Source organism: Staurois parvus, unplaced genomic scaffold (assembly GCF_062004578.1).
Source record: "Staurois parvus isolate SC_StPar_1 unplaced genomic scaffold, SC_StPar_1.0 ptg000145l, whole genome shotgun sequence".
Lineage (NCBI taxonomy): Eukaryota > Metazoa > Chordata > Amphibia > Anura > Ranidae > Staurois > Staurois parvus.
The window spans coordinates 20,817,261-20,829,654 of NW_028317941.1; the positions used below are offsets into that span (position 1 = coordinate 20,817,261).

Genomic DNA, 12,394 nt, shown 5'->3' on the forward strand with positions numbered 1-12,394 from the left:
TCTTAGTAAATCAGTCTTATAAAGCCTTCCTGAGCTACATCACCAATCTTGTCTGAAAATATCACTCAAACCATCCTCTCCACTCCTCCAAAGACCTCCTGCTCTCCAGCTTCCTTGTCACCTCCTCCCATGCTCATTTCCAAGACTGCTTCAGGGCCTTTTCTTTTTTTCTGCAACTCCCTACCCCAATCTATCGGCTTTCTCCTCTGCCCCTTTAGGTGATCTCTGAAAACTCAACTTTTCAGGGAAGCCTGTCCCATCTCTACCTAACAACTGATTTTTTTTTTTTCTTTCTTCATCAGCTCATCCCCTCATAGTTATTACCTTTTGTACTTCTTGCCCCTCCCTTTTAGATTGTAAGCTCTAACAAGCAGTGTGCCCTCCTAAGGCCCCTTTCATGCAAAGGGTTCAATGATTGGACCCTCCATTCACCCCTATGGACCTGGGGGTGTAAATGGACTATTGTCTGTCTACACCAGCTTACCTCCAATCCAGTCCGCAAAAAAAAAGGAAGGGGAGCTGTCTTCCTCCATTTTGGAGGATTGGATCGGGTGTAGACGGAAAGCGAGCACATTTACTCCCAGTTACCAACGGAACAGAGCGGGCTCTGTCCTTGCATAAACAGAGCATACATGGCTGGTTATCCATCTGCTCTGATCAGGATACATCCCCTACTGATCTAAAAAGAGAGTCCACCTCATGTGAAAGGAAAATTTGCTCAGTCTATGGGATCTCCTGCTTGACAAAAGTTGGTTATAACATTTTTCATTGTTCAAAGGCTGCAACCACCCATCAGTGTATAGTGACAACAGCAGGTGCTGCTGTCAGAATACAATGCACGGGTGGATGGGGGAATCTGTTAGATTTTTTTTTTTCTTCAGCCTGCAGGCTGAACGGAAAACAAAATAGCTGTTTGGGAAATGTATCCCTTGTGTATTGTAACTGTACTGTTTTGCTGTATGTTGTATAGTGCTGTGCAAACTGTTGGCACAAGCCTAACACTGTTGAACTATACAAGTCCTGTATATTAATGCCGTTAGACTGTAAGCTCTAACAAGCAGGGTTCCTTGTATGGTAAGTGTATTGTCTCCCTTTATATTGCAAAGCACACTGTTGGAGCTGGATAATAATAAAAAACCATCACATGGACGGCCTTTCCTGCAGTTGATGGCGGTTACTACGGGGCCGACTCTTGCCCAAATGTAAGCTGTAAATATTGTATCGTCTGACCTGACCATTTGTACTTTGGACTTGGTTTACTGCCAGAGAATTAATTGGCCGTTAATAGGTTGGAATGCTTTGTAGCTATGTGGCCTAGAAAACATCGTAGGAAAATCATCAGGAAAGCAAGTATACAAAACAAGCTGGCCCCTCGGGGTACCGTGCTTTGACTGGCTGAGTCTTTGTCCATCTAGGACCACCAATTAGATTAATGAAAGCTGCACATTTAAAAATAATGTCATCGTGGTGAGGCTTGTATGCGATTTCAGCGACTAGCTTTTCCATATACTTTTTTTTGGAAGGAATCCACCGATCCGCCTTCAGTATCCCCAGAAACACTCATCGTGAAGGCGTTTTGGAATATAAAAACGAACGCCTCCCAATAAAAGCCTTTATCGAGCACGCCGCCACCTCAGTGGGCTGTAGCGCGGTTAAGGAAAAGGTCGTGACTGTCGAAGCGAGGTCTGGCACGTTGGAAATCACATTATCCCCATCGCGCTCCTTCTAGGCGATGACGCCATCCCCCTCCCCCACTGGCCGAGCTAACAAGGGGTTAAACGCCCTGTAATCTTCCCAGCCCTAATCCCCAGCTGCTGATTGCAGGGCTTCGCTGTGGAGATGGCAGTGCAATCGTGCAATTAGGCAGCAGAATAGCTAATGGGCTGTGCGAGTCATTGATCCGGAGAATACTTCCTAATTAACTCTCAGTCACCTATTTGTGACAGGCGCTGTGATCGCAGCCCGCACCCACCCGACCATCGCCCGGGACTTCCTGCCACATTAACCCCGCCATGACGGGGCTCCGTGTATTCTGATGGGGGAAGGGAAGCCTGTGCTTCCTCCTCCATCATCCCCTACACCAGGCAGGGCGGGGGAAGGGTTAATGCGGCGTGCGTGCCAATCGATCGGTGACAATGCTGTCATCTCCGGCCACCCTCCGCGCACAGGCCGCTTATCTCCGTCACCAGGCTGCTCCGGCGGCATTCTAATCCCCCGATTGCATCACACCGGGGATCAGAGCGAGGTGAACGCACAGCCTGCCCTTCACACACGTGTCCATAGGAGATCTCCGGCTAATTACCAGCATCGCCGTCTCGTTCATCTGCAATTAATCAGATCTCAGTTAGCCGGTGATTAGGCCGGGGGGAGAAGACGGCGACAGGAGCCTGTTATTCCGCGTATAGCATAGAGGATCGGAGACTGATCGGTCCTCCGCTGGCGACCAGAGACCCCTGTAATATCACAGCATCGCACTCACACATTGGAAGACTCAGGTTCCGGAGCACCATGCACACCTATGCGGTTGGCGTGTAGGGGCGTTCTGGGAAAAAGGTCGGGAAATTGCCCCCCCACATTTCCTGCAGGTGCAGCAGCACGGAACAAAACGCAGAGGTGTGAACCTAGGCTTAACACCCCAGTCACACTGGGAGAGACTTGACATGCGATTTGCATGCCATGCGACTTGCAAAATCGTATGCTAAGTCGCACCCTATTGTCCGCAATTACAGCGGTCATATCAGTGCGGTTCCGACTTGGTTGGAGCGGTTCCGACTTGGTTGGAGCGGCACCGATTTCTAAAGTAGTACATGCACTACTTTTGGTGCGATTTGCATAGACATCTGTGTCCGATGTCTTGCAAATCGCACTTGAAATTGGCATGTCCCACGACTTTGAAATCGTACGACTTCACTAAGTCGCAGGCATTCAAAGTCGGGCTTGATGTGACCGGAGGGTAAGACCTGGTTCACGCTGAAGCGATGCAGGAAATGCATTGCAATCGCACAGTGTCCCTGCAATCTGCTTTGGGTGTGTTAAATTAATGATCCACCAAAACAGGTCGCAAAACGCAGTGCAATTGCTAGACATAATATTGCAAGGGTGTGCACACCCACGTGATGTGAATCAGGTGCGGGAAAAAAAGGGTCTGATACCATTTTGGTGTGGATGCGATTTGAGCCATACAAAAAGTACCACAGACATCGCATGTGATGTGCACAGGAGTGCGGTGCGAATCAAAATGTGTCCTGCACAAGTGTGAGCCTGGGTTCTTGCAGACTTTTGGTCAGTGTGTACAGCTGTCTCTGACAGAAGCTGGTATAATGCCTAGTACACATGATGAGAAAATCAGATGAAAACATTTCTGGAGCGATTGTCGAATAATCGGACCGTTGATACACAGCTTTTAAAAGCAGTGCATGCAAAAATATCTAAAGAGACAAGCACGAAAAATGTTCTGGTAAGCGCAAACAATTTTTGTGTAATTAGTATAGTATTTGTAAAAAAAAAACTAAAAACATAGTGCGGGGGGGGCTCTCTACTGTCAGAATTCAATGGAACAGAAGGGGAGATCACCACACCAACATCGCTTGTGTTGGTACAGCGATATGTCAATTGCTTTTTTTTTTTTTTTAACAAAAATAAACTGTCAGTGTGTACCCAGCTTCAGTCTCTCAGCATCCAGGGGTAGTGCTGGCACAGTAAGCTGAGCTGTGCATGCGCAGCTCAGTTTATCTGCCAGGGAAGGGCGCAAGCAGACTGCATATCTCTTCTGCAGTAAAAAGCCTGCCAGCTTGTTGTTTGTAATAGCAGAATTTAGTTCCACTTTAAGAAAAAGGGTCATGCACTTTTTTGCAATTTTTCACATGTAGGACAGCCCATTGAAATGAATGGGATGCCCTAAATGCAAAGCAGAGCACAAAAACATGCGTATCACTGCACCTGCATAGGTGTGAATAGAGCCTTACTGATGACATATGGACAAAGTAACCTTATAAAAGAATCCTGGGCTGCCGGCCTGAGCTTTATAGGAACCATCCTGGGCTACCAGCCTGAGCCATATAATAAATCATCCTAGGCTGACAGCCTGAGCCATAAAGAAACCATTCTATGCTGCCAGCCTGAGTATTAGGCTACTTTCACACAGGAATTTTTGAAGCGTTTTGGTGTTAAAAACACCTTAAAAGCTCAAGAAAAACGCTTCCCTAGGTATGTGAATGTATGTTTTCACACTGGGGCGTTGCGCTTGTTGTGCAGTGTAAAAACCCCTGCTTGCAGCATTTTTGGGGCATGTTTGGAGAGTTACAAAATGCCCCAAAAATGCCTCTTCCCATAGAAATCAATTGAAAAGCACCTCAAAAACGCCTCTGAGAAGAGTTTTTGGTGCAGTTTTTAAGTCGTGTCCTTTAAAAAAAATTCTCAAAAAGTGTGGTAAAAACAACTATGCGTTTTTGCGGCGGAACAGTGTGAAAGTAGCCTTATACTAACCATCCTCGGCTGCCAGTTTGGACCTTATAGTGACCAGCATGGGCAGTCAGCCTGAGTCTTATAGTAGCCATCCTATGCTGCCAGCCTGAGCCTTGTAGTAACCATGTTGGGCTGTCAGCCTGAACCTTCTAGTAAGTGTCCCGGGCTGCTCGACTGAACCTTCTAGTAAGTGTCCCGGGCTGCTCGACTGAACCTTCTAGTAAGTGTCCCGGGCTGCTCGACTGAACCTTCTAGTAAGTGTCCCGGGCTGCTCGACTGAACCTTCTAGTAAGTGTCCCGGGCTGCTCGACTGAACCTTCTAGTAAGTGTCCCGGGCTGCTCGACTGAACCTTCTAGTAAGTGTCCCGGGCTGCTCGACTGAACCTTCTAGTAAGTGTCCCGGGCTGCTCGACTGAACCTTCTAGTAAGTGTCCCGGGCTGCTCGACTGAACCTTCTAGTAAGTGTCCCGGGCTGCTCGACTGAACCTTCTAGTAAGTGTCCCGGGCTGCTCGACTGAACCTTCTAGTAAGTGTCCCGGGCTGCTCGACTGAACCTTCTAGTAAGTGTCCCGGGCTGCTCGACTGAACCTTCTAGTAAGTGTCCCGGGCTGCTCGACTGAACCTTCTAGTAAGTGTCCCGGGCTGCTCGACTGAACCTTACTGTAAGTGTCCCGGGCTGCTCGACTGATCCTTCTAGTAAGTGTCCAGGGCTGCTCGACTGAACCTTACAGTAAGTGTCCCGGGCTGCTCGACTGATCCTTCTAGTAAGTGTCCCGGGCTGCTCGACTGAACCTTCTAGTAAGTGTCCCGGGCTGCTCGACTGAACCTTCTAGTAAGTGTCCCGGGCTGCTCGACTGAACCTTCTAGTAAGTGTCCCGGGCTGCTCGACTGAACCTTACAGAGAGTGTCCCGGGCTGCTCGACTGAACCTTACAGTGAGTGTCCCGGGCTGCTCGACTGAACCTTACAGTGAGTGTCCCGGGCTGCTCGACTGAACCTTACAGTGAGTGTCCCGGGCTGCTCGACTGAACCTTACAGTGAGTGTCCCGGGCTGCTCGACTCAACCTTACAGTGAGTGTCCCGGGCTGCTCGACTCAACCTTACAGTGAGTGTCCCGGGCTGCTCGACTCAACCTTACAGTGAGTGTCCCGGGCTGCTCGACTCAACCTTACAGTGAGTGTCCCGGGCTGCTCGACTCAACCTTACAGTGAGTGTCCCGGGCTGCTCGACTCAACCTTACAGTGAGTGTCCCGGGCTGTTCGACTCAACCCTATAATATCCATCCTATGCTTTCAGCCTAAAGCCTGGTACAGACGGACATAATAGCAGCCAGTTCAGCAGAAGTTATCCGACATTCAGCCCGTGTGTACAGCAGCCTATCTGACAAAAGCCAACTAAACATCCAGCCTCTGTCGAACAGGCACGCTGGAAAAACAGCAGCTGATCATCACCCGATCAGCACTCGCAGCCAATGGCTGCGAGCGCTGCCTGGTGTGCTCTGGACATGGGGCAGTCCTATCAGAACACAATAGCTCAGCAGGGAGATCGCTGTACTAACATTGCATGTTTAGTACAGAGAGCTCCTCAGTTTGTTTTTGTTCAGCCCGCTGAGCTGTCCCTGTCCTGTTCTGCAAATGTATATAGTCCCTGTCCTGCCAGCTTCAGCCTTATAGTAGATGCTGCTCTGCATTGCTAGCCTGTATATACCCTGTCCTATGTTGCCAGCCTGCATAGTGCATTTCCTTTTCAGACCAGCCTGTATAGTCCCTGTTCTGTTCTGCCAGCCTATATAGTCCCTGTCCTGTCAGTCTATACAGTCCCTGTCCTGCCAGCCTGGGCAGTATAATACCTGTTCTACCAGCCTGTATATCCCTGTCCTGCCAGCCTGTATAGTCCCTGTCCTGCCAGCCTGAGCCTTATAATACATGTTCTGCCAGCCTATATAGTCCCTGTCCTGTGCTGCCAGCCTATATAGTACTTGTCCTGCCAGACTATATAGACCCATCCTGTCCTGCCAGCCTGAGCCTTATAATACCTGTTCTACCAGACTATATAGTCCCTGCTCTGCCAGCCTGTATAGTCCCTGTCCTGCCAGTCTATATAGTCTCTGTTCTCACAGCCTGTATAGTCCCTGTCCTGCCCTTCCAGCCTTATACGATGTGCTGCTGTGCACTGACAGTCCGGACCTGGCACAGACTGGTAGAAGTTCAGCCGTTGTCCCCGGACTACACAAGGACTCGGCTGTCCCTCCGATCATTGTGGTGACGTCAGATAAGGCCCCCTCCCCCATACAAAGTTGCAGAGTGAAGTTTCGGGCGATCTCACACTGCGGACCGGGCGGCTCTCCTGTGTGGGGAAGCCGGGAGTGTGCGGAGAAACAGCGATGTGTCTGGAGACAATGGGATCAATAGACAGCAATCAATAGACGGGACACGTCCGCCATCATCTGACCTTTTCCCGGAGGGCTCTCTCGGGGACGATGGTCGGTGTTCCGGTCCTTCCCTGCGGTCACCTCTTCCGTCCCGGGGATGTCGGGCTGCAGGTGTCCGGAGGAGGGGAGCTCTATGTCTCCCCAGACACAGGGTCAGGCCCAGTCATTCCCTCTAGCACTGTCCGTGTGTGTGTCCGTAGGACGGGTGAGGGGAGCCGGGCGGCAGTCACTTCCAGGCCAGGCTGCTCGTGTTGTGTAGATAGGAGGGAGCGCAGTGCCGGCTCTCTCACCATACACACAGTGAGCCCTCCCCCGGCTCCTCTCCTCCACACCAGCACAGCTCCGGCTGCCAGACACGGCTCTGTACAACGTATGATTAGGGCCCTGTTGTGTCTCCCTAGGGTTAAAGTGTTCTCAGTTTAGCCCTAATCGGAGCGGCTCTACCAAAAATTTGCCGCTTATTAAAATGCCCCAGTGACCGAGCCGCGCCGTCTCCGCTCTCCTCCCCCCTGCTTGTGTATGTCTGTCCTGACAGACACCCGGCTCTCCCCACAAGGCCGGAACACTTCTCCAAGACTGCTTCATCTCCGCACCGGAGGGCTGTGTATACAGGGGGCAGCTCCTGGGGAATCAGACCTCCGGTGTTCGGAAATGGTGGCTGCAAGCTGTGCCCGAGAGGTGGAGGGGGACTGGAAGGAGCGCTAGGAATGCTTATCTGAGCCGCGTATACACGTATTCTCCACTCAGCTATAGAGACTCTCATGGCTGCTGCCTCATTCATGAGGCTGTGCTTGACCTCAGAGCCCGCTCTATTGGAGCTTGTCCACAGAGATGTATGTTTCCTGAGAGCCCGTTCTATTAGAGCTCGTCCACAGAGCTGTACATCACCTCAGAGCCCATTCTGTTAGAGCTCGTCCACAGAGCTGTACATCACCTCAGAGCCCATTCTGTTAGAGCTTGTCAACAGAGCTGTACATCACCTCAGAGCCCATTCTGTTAGAGCTCGTCCAGAGAGCTGTACATCACATCAGAGCCCATTCTGTTGGAGCTTGTCCACGGAGCTGTACGTTTGTACAGAGCCAACTCGTTTAGAGCTCGTCCACAGTGCTGTACATTACCTCAGGGCCCATTCTGTTAGAGCTCGTCCACAGAGCTGTACATCACCTCAGAGCCCATTCTGTTGGAGCTCGTCCACAGAGCTGTACATCACCTCAGAGCCCATTCTGTTAGAGCTCGTTTACAGAGCGGTACATCACCTCAGAGCCCATTCTGTTGGAGCTCGTCCACAGAGCTGTACATCACCTCAGAGCCCATTCTGTTAGAGCTCGTCCACAGAGCTGTACATCACCTCAGAGCCCATTCTGTTGGAGCTCGTCCACAGAGCTGTACATCACCTCAGAGCCCATTCTGTTAGAGCTCGTTTACAGAGCGGTACATCACCTCAGAGCCCATTCTGTTAGAGCTCGTTTACAGAGCGGTACATCACCTCAGAGCCCATTCTGTTGGAGCTTGTCCACGGAGCTGTACGTTTGTACAGAGCCCACTCTTTTAGAGCTCGTCCACAGAACTGTACATTACCTCAGAGCCCATTCTGTTGGAGCTCGTCCACGGAGCTGTACATCACCTCAGTGCCCATTCTGTTGGAGCTTGTTTACAGAGCGGTACATCACCTCAGAGCCCATTCTGTTAGAGCTCGTCCATGGAGCTGTTCATTACCTCAGAGCCCATTCTGTTAGAGCTCATCCACGGAGCTGTACATCACCTCAGTGCCCATTCTGTTGGAGCTTGTTTACAGAGCGGTACATCACCTCAGAGCCCATTCTGTTAGAGCTCGTCCACAGAGCTGTACATCACCTCAGAGCCCATTCTGTTGGAGCTTGTCCACGGAGCTGTACGTTTGTACAGAGCCCACTCTTAGAGCTCGTCCACAGAGCTGTACATTACCTCAGAGCCCATTCTGTTGGAGCTCGTCCACGGAGCTGTACATCACCTCAGTGCCCATTCTGTTGGAGCTTGTTTACAGAGCGGTACATCACCTCAGAGCCCATTCTGTTACAGCTCGTCCATGGAGCTGTTCATTACCTCAGAGCCCATTCTGTTAGAGCTCATCCATGGAGCTGTACATCACCTCAGTGCCCATTCTGTTGGAGCTTGTTTACAGAGCTGTACATCACCTCAGAGCCCATTCTGTTGGAGCTTGTCCACGGAGCTGTACATCACCTCTGAGCCCATTCTGTTAGAGCTCGTCCACGGAGCTGTACATCACCTCAGAGCCCATTCTGTTAGAGCTCGTCCACAGAGCTGTACATCACCTCAGAGCCCATTCTGTTAGAGCTCGTCCACGGAGCTGTACATCACCTCAGAGCCCATTCTGTTAGAGCTCGTCCACGGAGCTGTACATCACCTTAGAGCCCATTCTGTTAGAGCTCGTTTACAGAGCGGTACATCACCTCAGAGCCCATTCTGTTAGAGCTCGTCCACAGAGCTGTACATCACCTTAGAGCCCATTCTGTTAGAGCTCGTCCACAGAGCTGTACATCACCTCAGAGCCCATTCTGTTGGAGCTTGTCCACGGAGCTGTACATTTCTATAGACCCCATTCTTTTAGAGCTCGTCCACAGAGCTGTATGTTACCTCAATGCATGCTCTGTTAGAGGTCGTCCATGGAGCTGAACATTACCTCAGAGCCCACTCTGTTGGAGCTCATCCACGGAGCTGTACGTTTCCTCAGAGCCCACTCTATTAGAGCCTGTCCACAGAGCTGTATGTTACCTCAATGCCTGCTCTATTAGAGCTTGTGCACAGAGATGTATGTTTCCTGAGAGCCCCCTCTGTTGGAGCTTGTCCACAGAGATGTGTTTCCTGAGAGCCCGCTCTTTTAGAGCTTGTCCACAGAGCTGTATGTTACCTCAATGCCTGCTCTGTTAGAGCTTGCCCAAAGAGATGTATGTTACCTCAGAGCGCACTCTGATAGAGCTCATCTATGGAGATTTACATTACCTCAGAGCTCATTCTATTAGAGCTTGTCCATGGAGCTGTTGGTTTCCCGATATCCCGCTCTGTTAGAGCTTGTCCACAGAGCTGTACGTTACCTCAGAGCCCGCTCTTGATAGAGCTCGTCTACGGAGCTGTATGTTACCTCAGAGTCCATTCTGTTAGAGCTTGTCCACAGAGCTGTACGTTACCTCAGAGCCCACTCTGTTAGAGCTCATCCACGGAGCTGTACATCACCTCAGAGCCTGTTCTGTTAGAACCCGTTCACGGAGCTCTAAATTACCTCAGAGCCCATTCTGTTGGAGCTCATCCACGTAGCTGTAGGTTTTTTGACAGCCCGCTCTGTTAGAGCTTGTCCACAGAGCTGTACGTTACCTCAGAGCCTGCTCTGATAGAGCTCGTTTAAGAGCTGTATGTTACCCCAGAGCCCATTCTGTTAGAGCTTGTCAACAGAGTGATGATTGTGCGTAATAGAGACATGGACGCTGTACATGACAGCCATCTTGTTAAGGTTTCAGCCATGTTCCCCTTTTACAATAGTCTTTCCTTTCCTCCCTCTTCTTGAAATGGAATTTGTAGCTGTAAGTTGTAATGGACTTCAAAAGGGCCTCTTATCTTAAATAAAACACAGATAGATGAAGCTCCAAGAGCTGTAAACCGCTAATTAGGCTTGGCAGGATGTCTGTATTGCAGAGACACTTACCTCTGCCCTATCGTAAAATAATAACACAGTCAGCCATGACCTGTTAGGGCTCTAGGATGCAGAGCATGCCATAAAACGTCCATTCCACATGTCACAATTTCACATACAACTCATAAAATTCAACAGGAACTGGGCACATTAATATTAGGTATATATTTGGAAAGGTCATTTTGTGTTGAGTCAAACGAGGTCATGCATGACTATGTTAGCACCTAGGGAGGGGAAGAAAGCAGTCTCTTCCCTCCTGGGTAACAAGTGAACATTGTGTTTGGTATCCCTGGGTTTGAAATATAATTCTGAATATTAATCTGCCAGTTGCTAGAATACCACCTGCACATACTGGAGGTTAATATTATTAGTATGAAACTGCAGTTGGGATTTGGTCATTAACTTGGTGGCCGCCTAGCACCCATCCCCAAACTGATGATTGGTCATTTGTTCTCAGACGACACCTCTTTAATATCATAGAAAAAGACAAAATAGGCCTGGAGGAGAAAGATTTTGTTTAACATCAATCAGGAAACATCTAACGGACTTGAGAGCCAAGACAACCTTTTTGTTCGGACATTTGGACTCTGCTTAAACCAGGACTTTGCAAGTATTCTGTCCTCTTAACTCCTTTCTTTTATTTCTCTGTTGTTTTATTGCTCTCTTTATGTCTTTGTAACATCTCTTTTTTGTAAATATTTCAGTTGCACAATTTTGACCTTTTTAGTAATAAATCCTATTTTGAAAATTGTTGAAACTGTCTGTAAAGCTTTTAATGCAAACTAAACAATGCTTATGCTAACATAGTGTTACTGCTAGGATTGGTGAGTCCTCCTTCTCTGTAAAAAGGCGGTGCTGGCAGTGTGAAGGGTTAAATGCATAATTAACCTAACCCAGTAACAATCGCTCTCAGGCTGCTGGCACATAGAATGTGATCCCGTGAGCTGGAAAATGTTTGTGCAGGGCTCAGCTGAGAGTGGCATTGTTATGCAAGTGACAGCGCGATGCGAGATCGGCTGGTCCTTTGGTCACGAGTTGGTGAGAAGGGCAGAGGTTGGACACCGCGTTCCGTCAACACAGAGCTGTATGTTACCTCAGAGCCCGCTCTGTTAGAGCTCATCCACGGAGCTGTACATCACCTCAGAGCCCGTTCACGGAGCTCTACATTACCACAGAGCCCATTCACGGAGCTGTAGGTTTCCCCAGAGCCCCCTCTGTTAGAGCTTGTCCACAGAGCTGTACGTTACCTCAATGCCTGCTCTATTAGAACTTGTCCACAGAGATGTATGTTTCCTGAGAGCCCTCTCTGTTAGAGCTTGTCCACAGAGCTGTACTTTACTTCAGAGTCTGCTCTTTTAGAACTTGTCAACGGAGCTGTACCTTTCCTCAGAGGCCGTTCTGTTAGAGCTCGTCCACGGAGCTGTACGTTATCTTAATACAGAGCTAATCTCTGTATCATTCCAATTTTAGTATATGTCCAGCCAAAGTGAGGACATATATATTGTATTTATTTATTTATATGCTACGAGGGACATTCAATTCAAACTGGGACTTTTGAGTTTATATAATAACAGAACAAATTTCAAGGAATGGAAACTATTTTTCGACATACTCACCTCCTACATTTATACACTTATCCCAGCGTTTAACCAATACCTTGAAAGCTTGGCATACAAAGATTTGTCAGTATGCCTGAACCATCCTAGGACAGCCTGCTTCACTTCAGAAATCCACATGAAAAACGCCATGTTTGTCCCAGAAAACACTTGCCATTACTTTCCCTGCAGGCACAATAGTTTTTTTGGTGGTGGTGAG

The 12,394-nt window shown here is 49.2% G+C and overlaps 1 protein-coding gene across 1 annotated transcript in view; it reads right to left on the reverse strand.

Annotated features, from left to right (window-relative positions):
- The window catches only part of BCOR (BCL6 corepressor), a 302,507-nt gene extending 295,362 nt beyond the window's left edge, over positions 1–7,145 (reverse strand). The window contains exon 1 of the mRNA XM_089673919.1: positions 6,915–7,145. The gene's annotated coding sequence lies outside the window, so the exon portion shown is untranslated. The remainder of the gene's footprint in view (positions 1–6,914) is intronic.
- Between the last annotated feature and the right edge of the window lie 5,249 nt (positions 7,146–12,394).